The 18,192-nt window shown below is 35.0% G+C and overlaps 1 long non-coding RNA gene across 1 annotated transcript; it reads right to left on the bottom strand.

Annotated features, from left to right (window-relative positions):
- Positions 1 to 15,412: 15,412 nt before the first annotated feature.
- On the bottom strand, positions 15,413 to 17,020 carry LOC135217092 (uncharacterized). The gene is made up of 3 exons (XR_010315046.1): positions 16,935 to 17,020; positions 15,896 to 16,128; positions 15,413 to 15,565 (listed from the first exon to the last, which is right to left on the bottom strand). It is a non-coding gene; the product is annotated as an uncharacterized LOC135217092 (long non-coding RNA).
- Between the last annotated feature and the right edge of the window lie 1,172 nt (positions 17,021 to 18,192).

The raw sequence follows: 18,192 nt of genomic DNA, 5'->3' as shown, positions 1-18,192 counted from the left end.
TATATATATATATATATATATATATATATATATATATATATATATATATATATATATATATATATATATATATCTATATATATATATATTGGCTTGAAAAGCCTAGGGGCTCTGGTAATGAAACGAAACTGATGTGTAAAAATGTATTTATTCTTGAAACTGATTTGATATTTTTAACTAGACTTTCTGTCGAAAATTGTTTTAAGGTGCATTTTCATCAATTATTACGCTGTTTTTAACGCTACTTAATAGTTACTTGAAATTTGCTTGATGATCATAGAGGTACTTTTTCTTATTCTTCTTCTTCTTCTTACGAGGCTCTAGTTGCCTTTAATATTATCCACAGCAATGCGCCTGCAGAAACTCCGTCGGTCACAATGATATTAAAGTAAATTAAACATTTAAACATATATTCATAGTTAATTCGCGTTTGGTTAGCCCATGTTGAGGATTATTTATTCTAGTCTGCCAGTCTTGTGAAGACATCCTTTAGAAACTACGTAATCTTAATGGACTCCCTTGAATTATCTTAAATTTTCATGGGGAATTTTGGTTCCTTTTGATATTTTTCAGAATCCGAACTTACGAGCCACCTCTGCCCTTTAAATTCCAGGCATTCTTGCTTGATTAAGCGTCCAGTTTATGACCGAGCATTTACAGCACTAATGAACCTTTCAACATTGCAGAATTGTCATGTTACTTCTTTTTAAAGGGAAATGAATTGTTTAGTAATAAACAATTCATTTCGATTTTTTCATAGCTATGTTATGCCAAAAGACTGAACTGATGATACACAACTTGATGAAAAAAATTATAGAAATATAGTTGATTTCATATTTCCTTATACAGCGCAAACATGCATACGTATACGAAGACATTCTGTACACGCGCTCTCTATTATATGTATGCCGAAACTCAAGTTGCTTTTAATTTTGTTTGTTTGTTTTCCTCCTCTCTGTATGTCTGTTTGAGATATATTTGACCATTAATACATTCGTGCATACAAAATAAATCAAGGTAAAATTTCCAAGTTCAAATGGGAAAGTTATGTAGGTATACGTGAAGGTGAGTGCTTTTCATAATAATATGTTTAATTATATTTCTGCTAATCAAAATAACTTTTGCATATGTTTTTCTCATGGTATCTTTTATCTTTTAGGTCACTGGACATCCGTCGGTTGTAATGAAAATATTCAATATGCTTGTTATCAGTAGGCTGGAGAAAGAAACTGATAAAAATCTTGGGAGATGAACAATTATTCTTAATAGTGTACTACATGTGCAGAATTGATGCTGTAAAGTGCTCCCTGTTTCAGACTTTTTATTTTTTTACCACTGTTTGAATCACGTTTTCCGTTTTTAATACCAACAGTCTCCAAGGATGTCTTGGCGGTTGGATTTACTTGTTTTATGAGGTGTTGGATCTACTTGTTTTGTGGGGTGTTGGATTTGGCGTTGGATTTACTTGTCTTGTGGGGCGTTGGATTTACTTATTTTTTCGGTATTGGAATTACTTGTTTTATGGGGTGTTGGATATACTTTTGTGGATATTGGAATTGTTTTATGGGGGTGTAGGATTTACTTGCTTTGTGGGGAGTTGGATTTATTTGTATTATGGGTGTAGGATTTACTTGTTTTATGGGGTGCTGGCTTTAATTGTTTTGTGGGTTGTTGGATTTACTTGTTTTATGGGTAATTCCCTTGTTTCATGGGGTGTTAGAGTTACTTGTTTTGTTGGGTGTTGGATTTAATTGTTTTGTGGGATGTTGGATTTACTTGATTTATGGGGTGTTGGATTTAATTGTTTTTTGGGGTGTGGGATTTACTTTTGTGTGTATTGGAAATACTTGTTTTATGGGGTGTTGGATTTAATTGTTTTGTTGGTATTGGAATTACTTATTTTTTGGGGCACTGGATTTACTTGTTTTGTGGGAATGTTAGCTTTACTTGTTTTATGGGGTGTTGGATTTACATGTTTTATGGGGTGTTGGATTTACTCGTTTTGTGAGGTGTTTGATCTACTTGTTTTGTGAGGTGTCGGATTTACTTGTTTTTATGGGGTGTTGGATTTACTTGTTTTGTGTGGTGTTGGATTTTCTTTTGTGGTGTTGGATTTACTTGTGTTGTGGGGTGTTCTTTTACTTGTTTTGCTGGGTGTTGGATTTACATGTTTTATGTACCTTCTTATTCATATATTGTAATGACATTTTCGGTTTCTGGAAGATTTCATCTATAATGAAATTTTTTTTGTTTTTGTCGAAATTAGTCTCATCAGGCAACTTTCACCTAGTTGCGTTCATGGTACTGTGCAGTATCAAATATCCTTTTAGAAAGTAACCAGACTAACTGCAAGAAAAGTATTATTATTTGAAGTCCTCTTGGAATCTGTTTTTTAATGTATACTAAAAATAAGTTTAGCATTTTTTCGATATACGAGGTAACGACAGCTTCATAATTCTTTGGTGTTTATAAGAGAGAGAGAGAGAGAGAGAGAGAGAATACCGTCTGTGTGATGATTGATGATATTGGGCTTCTATTCATTGAGACTTCCCCATCCCTTTGGTAACACAGAAAACAAACATTTTTGATAAATGATTCAAGATTTCCTTCTTTTCTTTTCTCATTTCTTATTTCAATTGAGGGTCATAGATAAAAAAAATATCTGTATACTCTCTCTCTCTCTCTCTCTCTCTCTCTCTCTCTCTCTCTCTCTCTCTCTCGCGTATGCCATAAAGACCAAATTAACTTGTGGTGAACCTGCGCTGTCCGTTGATAATATTGCAAACGCTTCTTTTTTTATAATCGGATTATTTATGTAATGAAGTGGATTTGACATTTAAGGGTAGGCTCCACTTTGGGGGGTGCGATCGTAAAAAATATTTGCCAAAAATACACTAATCAAGACAGGCTAATGAAATTTCAGGCATTATTAGCACTATAATAATGCATATTCCCTGTGAGTTTTATCATCCTACAGGGTGGGGAAAATTATTGATTTTATGAAAAAAAAATGTGAAAAAACGGAAATTTCCGGCCCCTCGACTGAAGGTTACCTTTGTGATTGGTGAGAAACTACAGTCTTGAATAGAAATTCGGTCTGACAGAATGTTGGTATCCACCTGGAACATGCACAAAAAAAATTATCAAAATAGAACAGTAAACTAAGCACGTAATAACAAAAAAAAAGAGCAACAACTTTGTAAGTTCAGCGAAAGCCCCGCGAAATAGCAGACTATAGCTAGGAAGAAATATTCAGGAAAAATTCAAATCTCGATTTAGGGACAAAACCTTTTGAGAGTTTGTAGTTATTATGTCACTTGATAGCCTAAAACATCTAAAAATTATATTATTTAGGACAATCAAAGAAAACCCACCTCCAAAAAAAAAAAAAAAAAAAAAAAAAAAAAAAAAAAAAAAAAAAAAAAAAAAAAAAAAAAAAAAAAAAAAAAAAAAAAAAAAAAAAAAAAAAAAAAGGGTGGGGGTGGTTTTTTCTTTGATTGTCCTAAATAATATAATTTTTAGATGTTTTAGGCTATCAAGTGACATATTAACTACAAACTCTCAAAAGGTTTTGTCCCTAAATCGAGATTTGAATTTTTCCTGAATATTTATTTTCCTAAGCTATAGTCTGCTATTTCGGCGGGGCTTTCGCTGAACTTACAAAGTTGTTGCTCTTTTTTTTGTTATTACGTGCTTATTTACTGTTCTATTTTGATAATTTTTTTTGTGCATGTTCCAGGTGGATATACCAACATTCTGTCAGACCGAATTTCTATTCAAGACTGTAGTTTCTCACCAATCACCAAATAACCTTCAGTACGACGAGGGGCCGGAAATTTCCGTTTTTTTTTTTTCATATTTTTTTCATAAAATCATGAATTTTCCCTGTAGGATGATAAAACTCACAGGGAATATGCATTATTATAGTGCTAATAATGCCTGAAAATTTCATTAGCCTGTCTTGATTAGTGTATTTTTGGCAAATATTTTTTACGATCGGCCCCCCCATCCCCCCAAAGTGGAGCCTACCCCTTAAGTGAAAACTCGAAATGATATTGGCTTTATACCAACATGGAAATGCTGTATTCGATTCAGTTTTGTTATCTCTTAAATACTGGGCGTTCTTCTGTTACGTTGTAATACAACCTTCTTCGTATCCTTTCACTACTAAAAGAACTACAGTATTATTATCGACAATATAGAAGTTTAGTTTAGGAACACTGTCTCTTTGAAGTTAGGAGTGGATCCCTTTTAGAATGATGGAAATATATTTTCAGTGAAATTAACTTTTCGCTGGAGTACGTATTTTATATTTATTATACCTTACCTCATTTTTATTTGTTATCTTTATATTTGCTTATTCACTGTTAGTTCCTATTTCCATTTGTTAAATCCCTTTCCTTTACCTATTTTGTGACTCCCTACTATCTTTTTTCCGCCATAATCCGATGCATTTAATTCTAAACACATGCATGAATCGGTCATTTCATTCTTCATTCCTCCATACGATAAGCATACTGATATACATTCGAAAGCAATGAAAACGATCAGTCAGTGGTGTACATCCTGGCTTTCATCTGCCAATGTAGCCTTACTATTGTTAAAATTCACCTTAGATTTTATTGTTTTTTACAGGAGATTTGGTTAGTCTCTACAACTTCTCTTTACTATTACCACTATTTATTGTATCATTTGCAGCCAAGGAGACAAATCGCGTTCCTATCTGAGACGCACTTTAAACCAAATTGGTCATTCTGACATTGCAAAACGAAGCTTTCTTGTCATCATAAGAACTACGTATAATCTCGAATAAGCACTTCGTCTATTCTATGCATCATTTTGCAACTTTATCATATTATACCTGATTTTGAGCTTTCTTAAAAATTATAAATCCATGTATGCTGCATACAGTAGTTAACTGACCCTACCCAAAGTTCAGGTGAGCTTTTCTGATCAAATGTCCGACGTTTAACTTTTTTTTTTTTTCCTGAATTTTTTCACTAAAATGCTTCAGGTGATTATACAAACATGAAATTTGTTACATATTTTCTTCATTGGCTGCTTTTTGAAAATTACTGGTTGTCCACTCAGAATTCCAAAATGGCTGCCGTTTTTCAAAACGGCCGCTAGTCAAGGTTTTAACATGGGACTCATGTGCCTGTGGTCATGTTTTTATGCATTTGGTTTGGTTGTACATAATTTAGGCAGAATCAACAAGCAAAAGTAAAATGTATTTCTTTTAAAGAAAGATGACATCCAATACAACTGCCAAAAACCTTTAATAATGGTGTCTCAGGATTCAATAGGCTGGGAAAAATGTCTTCCTGTTCAATACAATAGTTTGCAAGCCAATATATAAATAATTGTCTCAGGATTCAGTAGGCATGGAAAAATGTCTTGGTGTTCAGTATAATAGTTGACAAGCCTATATATAATTTAGGTAGTGGTTTTATCTTTAGTTTTAGTTTAAAAGAGTGAATGTCAGCACACAACCGGGCGCATTGGTGACTTCACTGCTGTGTAACTCAGCATGGTGTGCAGTGTCATGCTTAACTTACACTGTACCTAGCTTTACTTTGGTGTAGTTAGTAGTTTAGTGTCCCAAATGCTGTCTGATAACCCCATATCAATTAGCTTGGAGAAAGTATATCTATATAGTTGGTAGATCAAGTTAGACAGCCAAGCCTGAATTGGCAGTAGGTGCCAGTGCGGGAGAAAGCCGAGCCAAGGGTAAGTGGCCCTCTACATGGTTTGTTCATGTACTTCCCTGGATGGTGTACAGATCACACGGGACTTAAATGGCACTGGATGAATGATCGGGCTAGGTGTAGGGTGACTGAACCTAGTTTTGTCCTATACATCAATTTGCATATCAGATGAAGGTTGTAAAAGGATAGGCCCTCGGCCTTAGCCAAGAACCCATAATGGCAAGTGTAAATTCAATCACAGGCAAAAGGAAGACCGATTGGAGCAAATGTTGTCTTTGCCAGGAAGACAAGAAAGGCCTCACTTCACCCTTAGCCGCCTCTGTACATCATAATCCTGAAAATGATGGGTATCTAATGATCTCAACCAATGTGCCATTGTTCCAGGAGATTGGTGAAATACTACTTCACATTGACCCGGTAAGGCTGGGTAAAGGCACTGGTATAGAGGCAAAATACCACAAGTACTGTAGGGTCCTGTTTAATCAAGCAAGAAAGTGGAGATCTATAGTTGAAGGTTAGTGAACCACAGTAATGAACCACAGTAAAAGCACGCTAAACAGTGTCAAACGAGTCGTGACAAAGAGGCATGCAGTTTTTTTGAAATGTGGCACCTGTATCAGATCTTCGACAAGTAATAAACATGAATCCCAACAGGAGACTATACATGAGTGCACTCACACACTCAGTGATGGTAACTTATTGGCAAAACTAGGTGCAGGTGATGCAATTGCACCAGATCTGATCCTTGCAGACACATCCAATTATAACAGCAGCTCCTTGAACAATTGGGTATTGCCTCACCAATGTAAATACAGCAAGATTAAATGACAAATTGTCAGCAGAAATCCATGAATTAGAAGTGCACAAGAAAGGAAGAAATGTGTTACTTGCCTGCAGAAAGATGTAGCTTTACCCCTATCTCAGGCATCTGACAACTCGGGTACTCTTGTTATTGCTAAAGTAGCAAAGATACTGAGGAAGCTTAATCTGGATCGTCCAGGCTTGTGACATCTTTGGCGAAGGGGATGCATCAATGATGCCATACCTCAAAATCTTCTCCGGTTCACTAGTGTGATCAAACATGGAGCAGACATATAGTCACAACTAAGTTTGGTTCTTCAAAGTCAGACCTGGCTATTACTCAGATCTTGAAGTACAACTGCTCAAAACAAGGAAGGAGTAAGTGTACACTTATACTCAAAGGATAAGGAAACTCCTTTTCAGGGTTTGTGGGCATGGCTATCTATGTCAGAACCAGAAAGAGAAACCTGTTGGAATATTACGACCTAGCAGCATTCCAGCAAATGGGAAGGAATATTACGATCTAGCAGCATTCCAGCAAATGAGAAGGAATATTACGACCTAGCAGCATTCCAAGAGACGAGCATTTCCTATGACAGGGAGCTGGAGATGTCAGTCCGACGGGGAGATGCCACTGGCACCAAGTATATGGAAGGGGGTGTAGTCTGCCCACCTGTCTTGAGAAAGGGTTTATTTATGACTGCGGTCAGTGACAATATCGATCACATGGACAACATCGATCACAACCCTTCAGCAACCCTTCTGGGCCAGAGATGGTAAAATCTATACCTGAGCTACATGGACTCCTTTACAAATATCCCCCCCCCTGATTCCTTCAAGTCCAAAACCCAACACCACCAAGTGGTGCAGCGCCAAAGCCAGTCTCAGACCTTTTGCCAGAAATCAGAGACCATGTGATGGCATCCTCCAACCAGAGCTGCTCTGCTTCAACACACCAAACGTTCAGCATATCAGGCAGATTATGTATGGGGTCAGGCAATTCTGTGCCAGCCAGAAGCACTCGAGTCCAGCAGACTGGAATTGGAAAAAGCTGAGTGAAATCTGGAAAGTCTTCTGGACAGCCAACTCCCCCGTTGCTAAGAGTTGTGAACAGCCTAACAAAATGTGGCTGCAAGTTTGGTTCCCATGGCAGGTGCAAATACTACAGGCTTGGGTTTACATGCACAGCTTTGTGTAGCTGTAAACGTGAGGTGTAATCATAATGTGAGGTGCAACCATAATGTTGCAAATGATGCTTCAGATACATCTCAATGAGAACTTCGTCAGTCTAAAGGGTGACAAAATATATCTTTAAAATCTTGGGTCATTTCAGGCTTAAAAAAAGACATTGGGACAGTGCTCGAACATAGATAAGATACTCTGTTATCATACTCATTTATAGTCTTGTGCTTGTATACTTTTCACTAGCATTATGGGGTACCTTTCCAAGATATAATATTGATAATAACGCAATAGAAATGCTAGAAACCGATTCTCTGGCTTCATAAATGTAGGCGTACATACAAATTTCATTTTTATCTTTCATAGTTGCAGAGTTAACAAGCAAAAAGTTTCATGGCGGCCATTTTGTACGCCATAATGGTAAATATAGTAGTAGGAGCTCTGGTAATATCTTCGATTAATGCTTTTACCCAGAGAGACATTATTTGAATAATGATTGATATCTAAACAACTAGCGGCCATCTTAAAATTTTTCGTGGACAACCAGATTTTTCAAAAGAGCTGGTAAAATGAGCACTTTTGCCAAATTTCATCCTTGTATCACAAACTTAAGTATTTTGTTTTACTTGGCTGCTGCACTACTTAATTAAGAAATTGTGAAAACAGAGTGGTATCACTAAGATCTTCTCTTGAGAACTACTGCGCCATAAATGACAACTTATGATTACTTTCAAGCTTTTGTATTAGTACTTTATATCTTTAATCAAGAAATCTACCTCATAGTCAATGATTACAGAAAGGGGTGAAATACTTCATATGTTCTTTTTATTCTAAATAGTAATATCCAAAGGTAGCCTTTACAGTGATATTTTCGGTTTTGTTGGCGGGGATGGCAATCAACCACAAGGCTCATTTACGATAACAACCATAAACTCTGTGACAAGTGGCTGATTGGAGTACATACCTATCATATCTCATGTTTTGCCTGGTGTTTTCTGTTTCTGATCACTGCTATCTCTTATCTGCCGTAAAAGTAAAGTGTGCTGTATGCAGAGAGGAATTTGTTTCAATTTTCATTTTGCTATCTTAAGGCAAAGTTAAGTGGGGCTGCTAGCATATCAATCAGCAACTTATAGTCACTTGTTCATCAGTTGGAAAACCGAGGCAAATGATTATATGTGTGTATATATATATATATAAATATATATATATATATATATATATATATATTGTATATATATATATATTGTATATATATATATATATCTATATATCTATATATATATATATATATATATATATCTATATATCTATATATATTATATATATATATATATATATATATATATATATATATATATATATATTATATATATATATATAGTAGTAATTTACAGTTCTAAACACTTCTCAGTTTTGTTGTTGTTTATTTTAATATAGGATTTTTTCTATGGAAATTTTTGTGCAATTTGGTTGTTTTTGGTACATTCCATATAAAAGTGATCAGGCTGTGAATAGCGATAGCCTACATAATATTTTATGTGTGGAAACTAAGCAAGATCAAGGAAGTAAGCTGTTGGCGGAAGTAAACATCTAGAATGATTGACATTAATTTTTTATTTTAGTTTATTGTTCTCATTATACAATTTAATATATAATAAGTATAATTCCATTTGTCCTTGATTTTTTTTTTATTTTATTGTTCTCATTATACAATTTAATATATTAATAAGTATAATTCCATATGTCCTTGGCATTGCTGCTCCTTTGCTCTTATCTTTTTTCCACGATGAACATTAACTGTTCATTGGGAGCTTGTTGGACTGATTCGCAGTCTTTGGGCTAGTCCCACAAGATAATAATAATAATAATAATAATAATAATAATAATAATAATATAATAATAATAATAATAAATGCTGTATAAAGGGTCTTTCCTTTAAATGTAGGTGAAAATTGTCACATATCATCTAATAAAGTAGTTGTCAGTGTTTTACTTTGGATATTTTTGAACGTGAGTGTTCATCGTTCGCTGAACAATAAAGGTTTTCTTGGAATTAGAGTTAAGTGGTGGAATGATACAAATAGCATCTGCAAGACTTTATCGTTCATTTCTGCATATGAGATTTCCCACATCTACACCAAAATGTGACTGGTGAATCACAACGCACGAAAGCATTGAAAGAAATCAATCTCTAGCAGGTTATGTAATACCCAGTCCAATTTATGATGATCTTCCATGCGAACAGCTCATAAACACCGGCAAATATAATGATATTGCCATTTATCTATTCATACATCGACCCACCTACGCTAAGACTTTTAATGGAGAGTATGTGTATCATTGGTCCTCATAACCACACCATTAATTAGATAATCATGACTTCGTATTGTTATCTGTCCCCTCGGAAGAAATTTACGATATTGGCAGAATGGCGTAGTCCCATGAATTTCTCTCTTATGTTACTCCTGTTTAGCCTTCTCCAGAACATTGCCAGTACACGCCCTATAAAGTTATTTGCGGTAATGTTTATGAACTGTAATCATGTTTTCTTACAGACAATGAAAATAGATGCAAAGAAATAGTGGCAAAAGTAAATAACTTATGTAAGATCGATGTCTATTGGAGGAAATATTGACTTGGTTTTTCTGACTTGCATAGTTTTTTTTTTTTTTTTCATATAAATGAGATTAATTTACCTTAAATATTTTATTTCTTTAACATGTAAAGCATTCTGTTAATAATAATAATAATAATAATAATAATAATAATAAATAAAGGTGACACGAAAATAACAGATTATTTCCCTAACCCTTTCCCAGTTAAAACAAGGCGTGATCCGACCTTCAGCTTACTCAGGACGCGTGCGAGATTTTCTCCTTCGCACATAAGTTGTAAACGTTATATTCGTAAACTTTTAACGTAAATTAAAACGTGCTAAAATCTACGGTAAAATAGAGTCTTTCTTAACCACTAAAAATAAAGAAATATGATATTTTTTATTTTATTAGAAAGAATCTTTCCCTACATGTAACATGCACATTATTTTTTACGTTTTCATTCTAATAAATAAATCATAAACGAAAAGGAAAGTAGTCATTACTTTTCATTCATTTCAGTATTCTAATTGGATATTCATGTTCACTTTTATTCAGATATTAGATGTGGTTTCAGATTTCTGAAACAAATTTAAAATCACTGTTGAATTTCCGTAACGAAAGTCGTAAAACACATTAGTAATATTATGAATGAATGATAGACTTAAAGGTAAGGCCCCTGCTGTTTGTAGCAACATGTATTAAGTTGTCATACTAAATCAATACATTTTGTAGACTTCAGCTTTAGGGATACAGAACACGCTTAATTAGCAGGTGAGGTTTTAATTTTTAGAAATAGATATGGTCAGGTTTTCCTAAAAGGGAATGTAGTGATGGGCTTGTTTTCGGCGCATATCTCCCTTCTCTTCACCTTACCTGTATACTGAAGTCTCGCTCTCACGGTCTCACCAGACCAGAGGTATTTGACTGTTGAGACCAATGATTTTTTAAGGATCGCAGGTGCGAAACTGAGGTTCCTCATTGGCTCGGCAAAGAACGTTGGCTCCACCCACGCGTTCTCTCATTGGTCAGATTCTCGTGGGTGTGGTGATCATGAAATAATATCTTTGAAATTTACCAACATTCCACTCTTAAGTATAAACAGCTATCTATTAATAAAGCGCCTTCAAAATTTCTCAAGATCAGGATCAATGCTCAAGTGACAATTAAGGCAAAAAGAATTTTTGGTGAGGTCATTTGCATTTTTTTTTTTCTTTACATTAAATTTTCGGTTGTCCTGAGATCTTTGAAACAGATGTCGCTAGTTACTTGATCGCGTATTGCTGTGTAAAAGAATGTAGTTGAGTCTGCACTGGTGTGAAAGAGCAGAGGCCAACGCTGATCTGAAATCGATTTGTTTATAAACCCAAAACCACACAAGTACGGTTGGCATTACGTAGCCCATGAACCAAAGGATAATCTCTCTCTCTCTCTCTCTCTCTCTCTCTCTCTCTCTCTCTCTCTCTCTCTCTCTGTGTTTGTTGTGTGTGTGATGAGAGAGAGAGAGAGTGAGTGTTTTGTATGCTTTTTCTTCAAGTCTGCGGAAATTTTATCAGTAAGATCAGCAGCATTGTCAGAAACCCATGTTTTTGGTTTTAAACTTTGCACAAAATTCCTCACTTATTGCCAGTTGTGCAAAATGGGTAGAATCAAAGTCTATTGTGTATTCACGATTCCGTCCTGCAACCATATTTTATTTTTCAATATAGTATATATTTTTTACGATGTCTGATCATAATATATTTCGCGCTGGGTCTTTAAATGCTAATGCTGTAAATACTGTTGTTTTTATTTAGTTGAAAGGACTCTCTCTCTCTCTCTCTCTCTCTCTCTCCTCATCGCTTCTCTCTCTTCTCCTCTCTCTCTTCTCTCTCCACACACACACACCACACACACACACAGTTACTATGATAATGTACTTGAGGCACTGTTGTTGGATGTAAATCCTGGGTGTAGGTTGCAGGTATGGCAAATGTTTTCGATGGTTTAGGTGGCATGGCTGTCTTGTGGTTTTTGATTGAAGAAGCACTTCATTTCATTCCTATACATCATATCAGTAATGTTGCCTTTGGCATCCTTGTTATCAAAGCAACTACTCATGTACATATTGAAAAAATAATGGTCGGATAGCATGATTTATATTTTAAGTTGTGGGATCCGGATTATTTGGATTAAACACAAAGCTGTGTAAGCAAAAGTTTTTAAACTGTCACCATGTCTACAACCCTGAGTATTATGAATCTGCTTCGTCGAAGCTGCTTTTGTTAGAGTCACGTAATGTTACCAACCCTAGAAAAACTACCCGGATATGTTTGCTTTTTAATAAGCAATTCTGAGTGTTTTTATTTATTTATTTATTTATTTATTTATTTAATTTATTTATTGCGTCATGTTGTTCAGGCAGTGCCACTCCATGCTGTAGAGGGTAACCAGGCAAACTGGATGGAAATTCAACTCCAACACTGCGTCAAAATGCTTATTGACCAGTTAGCAAGTCAGATTCTTTATCAGTGCCAGAATTAAGCAGGAAGTATCAGACGTCGATGCTTGTTTCTTGTTTAATGTTTTCTGACTGTCACCCAAGTGAATTTTTCTGTGGGTTTTGAGCAGGACATAACAACACTGGGTGTTAGAATAACAAGGAGAAAGGTACTTATTTCGTATATATTTACAGTGTATATATATATATATATATATATATATATATATATATATATATATATATATATATATATATATATATATCCTATCTTAGCTGATTTGTTCCTCCCAAATATCTATTTTTGTCCCGAGCATCACTTCTCATAACTCTAATCCAAAGTGGGTCTCGGCGCTCTAACTCTTCAAAGTATATATGTATATATATATATGTAGGACTACACACATACATACTGTAATCACACAATTGAAAAAATAAGAGAAAGGGTGTGAGTCCTGACCGGGTTCAACTTTATTTCCGTGTCAGTGTTATTTTTAATCATATCCTGTATATATGTATACATATATAATATATATATATATATATATATATACATAGTATAGTTTATATATAATATATATATATATATATATATATATATATATATATATATTCTACAGTTGTGTAAAGATCGTTGTGTACCAACACGTAAAAGCTGAACGTTCGATTTCCAGTACAAGGTCTTGTCTTTTTTTATATGAGGATGAATTAAAGTATCTTGATTGAGTGTCGCCCTTAATTGTAAGTACTGAGCTTTTCCCAGTCTAGAATAATCCATAGCACATGATTAGTATGTGATTTAACGTAAGTAAACAATTAAAAACAAAATTGTAAGTGAATGTTTATCTCCTCGGCCTCCCCCCTCTATTGCACGCATTTCATGATATCAAAGGCGTTTGACCGTAACCCTCCAGAATTTTAATTTCCAGAGTTGTTGATCCAATATTCTAAAGTTGTGAAAATGAGTGGAGCATTATGGTATTCATATGCGAATCTACCTCTTCATGACGTATTGTATTGCGATAAATTATTTTCCCTCTCTTGAAGTACAGTATCAGTATTAAATCACTGTGTAATACTTTTTATAATATCTAAAAAGACTACGCTGTTGTGTGTTCGTGTATCAGTCAGCAATTGCGGAAGTTCCATCAGAACGGATGCATTACCACGAGCGAACGGCGGAAATGTTGCGTGGGTTCTGCTGGTCCCTCCGGCCGAAGTTTCTCTGCACCACAACATTTTAGAATTAACTGTTCATACCAGAAGTAAGCCGTAAGACCAAAGCATTCTTGAGTTCAGAGCCAGTATCTAGAACGCCATATGGAGACTTAAGTAAATGTATTTGACTTTATTTATAAATATGATATTTTTTTTAGGAATGCATGCTGAACGCATTTGTAATCATTGCGTTTTGTGGTATATCATCTTTGATATTATATCAAAGATATGATATCTTTGACATGATATCTTGAGAATTAGCTTTCCTAAGAGCTTCAAATCTTGTAAAATCGTCGTCACATCAGTCAGTCTCGCAGCCAAGACCGCATCAAAGATAGAACATATCCTGACAGTTTATGATATTAGTTGCTTGTGCAGTACAAATACTAAAATAGAAGATTATCCTTACTTCTATGAAAGAATGACATGCAGATTATTAGTCATTTCAATTGTTTTTAAGCCTATCGACGTTAGGAGGCAGAGAAAATATTGTGGCCCAACGCTGTAGCACTGTTGACTTACTTGCAGCTGAAGGAGGTGGTTCGAACGTTAGGTGTTCGTTCATAGATGTGTAGCTTTGCATGCTAGAGGCCTCTTTGTGGTTGTATTTTATTTGAAAGAGAAAGGGAGAGTAGGAATGACTTGGTCTTGCTGAGGCAGCCAAAATGCATACACGCCATGGGCAGTTTGGGGATCACGTAGACATAAGAACCTTGAACTAAATTTGAAAATTACTTTCACCAGGACAGTACATGTATAGATTAAACTTAAAACTATGTGAGAACCACTATCACACGTTCAGAAGTATGCCAGGACCTAGTCTGTCATTATTCCGCTGCATTTAAGGCAAAACCATTATAGCCATTATATATTTATATGTTTCACAAACTGACAGATGCATCATTGAATGCAGTTCTCTTTTTTTTTTTTTTTTTTTTTTTTTTTTTTTTTTTTTTTTTGCAGATAATATATGTATACATACAGAGGTACACAGTTACGTATATAGGTTACACATATATAATTATATATACATTATATTATAGTATTATATTATTATTATAATATAATAATATTTATATATATTATATTATAGTATATTATATATAATAATCTGTTGTTATGTATGTGTGTACATATAGTATATACATTATTTACATAAATTTATATAAAATGTATGTGTGCACTTTGTAACTTTGTACCATACATGTATGCATACATGTATGGTCTGCAGATGCATGCAAAGAATGGCACTTGGTAACATAGTTGTCAGTCCTTTGAGTTATCACAAACATAAAAAATCTACGGCAGAAGGCCGATATTACTGAAAAAGGAGGAATTTACATAAACTCTGGACTTAAGTTTTAGATGAACTATATTTACAAGTTTTTGATGAACTATATTTACATTAAATTACATATGTCCAGGAACTAATGAGGATGTTGAATGTCGATCCACCGGAAACACATGGCTGGGAAATGAACCAGACATGGCAATCAGAATTTGTGCAAAACAGGTTATTTCAATGCAAGCCTTATTCCAAAGGGTTCCCAATTTCTCCCACAATCAGGCACGATGTTTGTCTGCAAAGAGATTGCATTCTATCATCATTACTAAGGTGAGGAACAAGTGGGGAACATTACACACTACTTGCTCTTAGCATAAACATTACAACTCATTCAAGGGGCATGAAATGACTGGGAGTTTACTCAGAAAGGACTGTTACATTGCTTGAATTAACTAGGGGATGTTTACTAGCATCACAAGGGAATTAATCATAGCATTGAGCCAAAATTGGGGGAGTGAGAAGCTGAACAAAGAAGGGGGGAAAGTCGCCTTGGAAGAATGGAAATGAAATATGGACAGGAGGCAAAACAATTCCTTGACTGCACTAAATTTACATCTCACAGTACCTGGAAATCCTGGGTTTGGTAGTCTTCTTATCTGCTGATATTTCTGTGCGTTATGGAGGGATAAGAACACTTGTGGGATCCCCCAGAGGAGGCAAGGGAGCAGAAGGGGTGACGTGGAGTCTGCAGGGCTTGAAAAAGTCTGAGGAATTTCTGAGAGGTTCTGAGAAAGAGCTGCTGTGGCCCCGCTCTTTTAAAATCTAGCTTGGGTAGGCTCCGCCCTCATCCAAGGCCCCCTGTGGAGAGTAAATCCAGATCAGCCAATAGGAGCAAACAGGATTTTAGAGAGAATGGAGGCTTTCAGTTCACAGGGGCAACTTGCATATAGGCAAGGATGAATGAGTCATATCATATTAAATAGATTATATAATATATATATTATTATTATATAATTATTATATTAATTTATATATATATATATATATATATATATATATATATATATATATATATATATATATATAATAACGAGATGGTCAATTTATCTCTATCATTTCGGTAGCGATGAACCTAGAACGGCAGGCAACTGGTAATTGGCAAAACACATCTCTCTCTCTCTCTTCTCTCTCTCGTCTCTTCTCGCTCTTCTCTCTCGTCAATCCTCAATAACTCTCCGACATACTCCCCCCTCCAAAGATAATCAATCAGAAGTTGTGAATTACAAAAATATGCATTTATTTAAAAGCAAAGTATTAACTGAATAACTCAGATTCTTAACAGAATGATTAAATGAAATGTTAACTCAAAGTCCAAATAACCCAGATAACTCTCGGTAATTAATCTAACACCAACATTAGTTTAGCCATAACACTAGGCACATTCAACACAGTAATTAAGTTAGTACACCATTTCTCCAATGAACAATCCCCACTCTTCTCCAAAAACATTTCCCCTCTTCCAGAAACACCTGTTAGAAGACAGGAGAACACACTGGTAAGCACAAGAGCATAATCAAAAGATCATATAAATAGAATATCTCTGAAATAAATATTCAAATACAATCCAGCCACACTTTGGCCAAAATAAATGTAATAACACTCACCCATTCAGCCAGTATGCACTGTCACTTAATAAAAACACTGTTCGCAGAAGCCATCATGGCCCTGCCTTCTCTCTGTAATAGTCTCCCCTTCATTGCAATACAACACTCATATGTAGGGGGAAAAACGCACATATACGTACGAACCCACACTCTGTTCACACCCACAAACTGCTTAAGACCAGTTTCAAAGTCACCTCTACATCAAGCTCTCAATGATAGCGACAGGATGAGACACTGATGTGCGAAGATAGCACGCTTGATCACTCCACCTCAAAAAAGATGCGTTAGCATTCCTAAGCTGTCACTCGAACACACTGTCTCCAGGGAAGTTAAATTGCTGATTCTCTACATTCTAAGAAATGTCATAGCATATCACATCATATATTATTTAAAATATATCATAGCAAATCCCCCTCTTCATGTTACACACACACACACACACACACAACACACACACATATATAATTATATATATATATATATATATATATATATATATGTAAGTGCTCATATTGATATTTGAATGGAGGTTGATGGTTTTGCTGTGATGTTGGATGCTTATTAGACTGATGTATGGTTGATATATTTCGTTTACAGTTTCTGTGGATTTGAAAATTCCTCTCACAATCTAATTCTTTATTTTTAACTAACATTGCCTTCGTAAGATAGTGTTCGCATTTAATTAGAGCAATTAAACTTTGTTCTAAATACCTTGTTAGTCTCCTGTATAGAGATCGGTCAAATAAAATTGTGGAACTCCTAATTTGCTATTTTTATAATGGTACCAATAACCCCATGTTTCATTCCGATGGGATGTTCTTCATAAGTGATTTTATTTTATTGATTAGCGAATGTGTTCTTTTTTAATATTAAGCTTACACTGTAAGCAATAATTGTTTTCATTAAGCAATTGTATTGTTTTTGTTCCATGTGTTACGCTAATTTTTTTTTCTCTGGACCTTATTAGTCCCACTGTATAGCAGGGTCGGCCGCTCGAGTCTACTTCTTCCCCCAGTCCCACCTCACCCATATCCCGCCTCTCCACAGCCATCCATCTGCTCCGCTGACGCCCACACACTCTCCCATCATTGACTTGTTCTTTTCTTAGCTCTCTTGATTGGTTCCACATCCTCTCCTCTTATATCTTGACACTCTTATAGTATTGTGTTTGGTCTTAGGATTTCATGTCCTATTTGTACTATGTAATAATTTGATTCTGATAAGGTGGAGTCATTAAAGTTGGTCTTTATGCATGAAA

The sequence above is a fragment of the Macrobrachium nipponense genome, chromosome 7 (genome assembly GCF_015104395.2).
Source record: "Macrobrachium nipponense isolate FS-2020 chromosome 7, ASM1510439v2, whole genome shotgun sequence".
Lineage (NCBI taxonomy): Eukaryota > Metazoa > Arthropoda > Malacostraca > Decapoda > Palaemonidae > Macrobrachium > Macrobrachium nipponense.
This window is presented reverse-complemented; position numbering and strand designations above follow the sequence as displayed.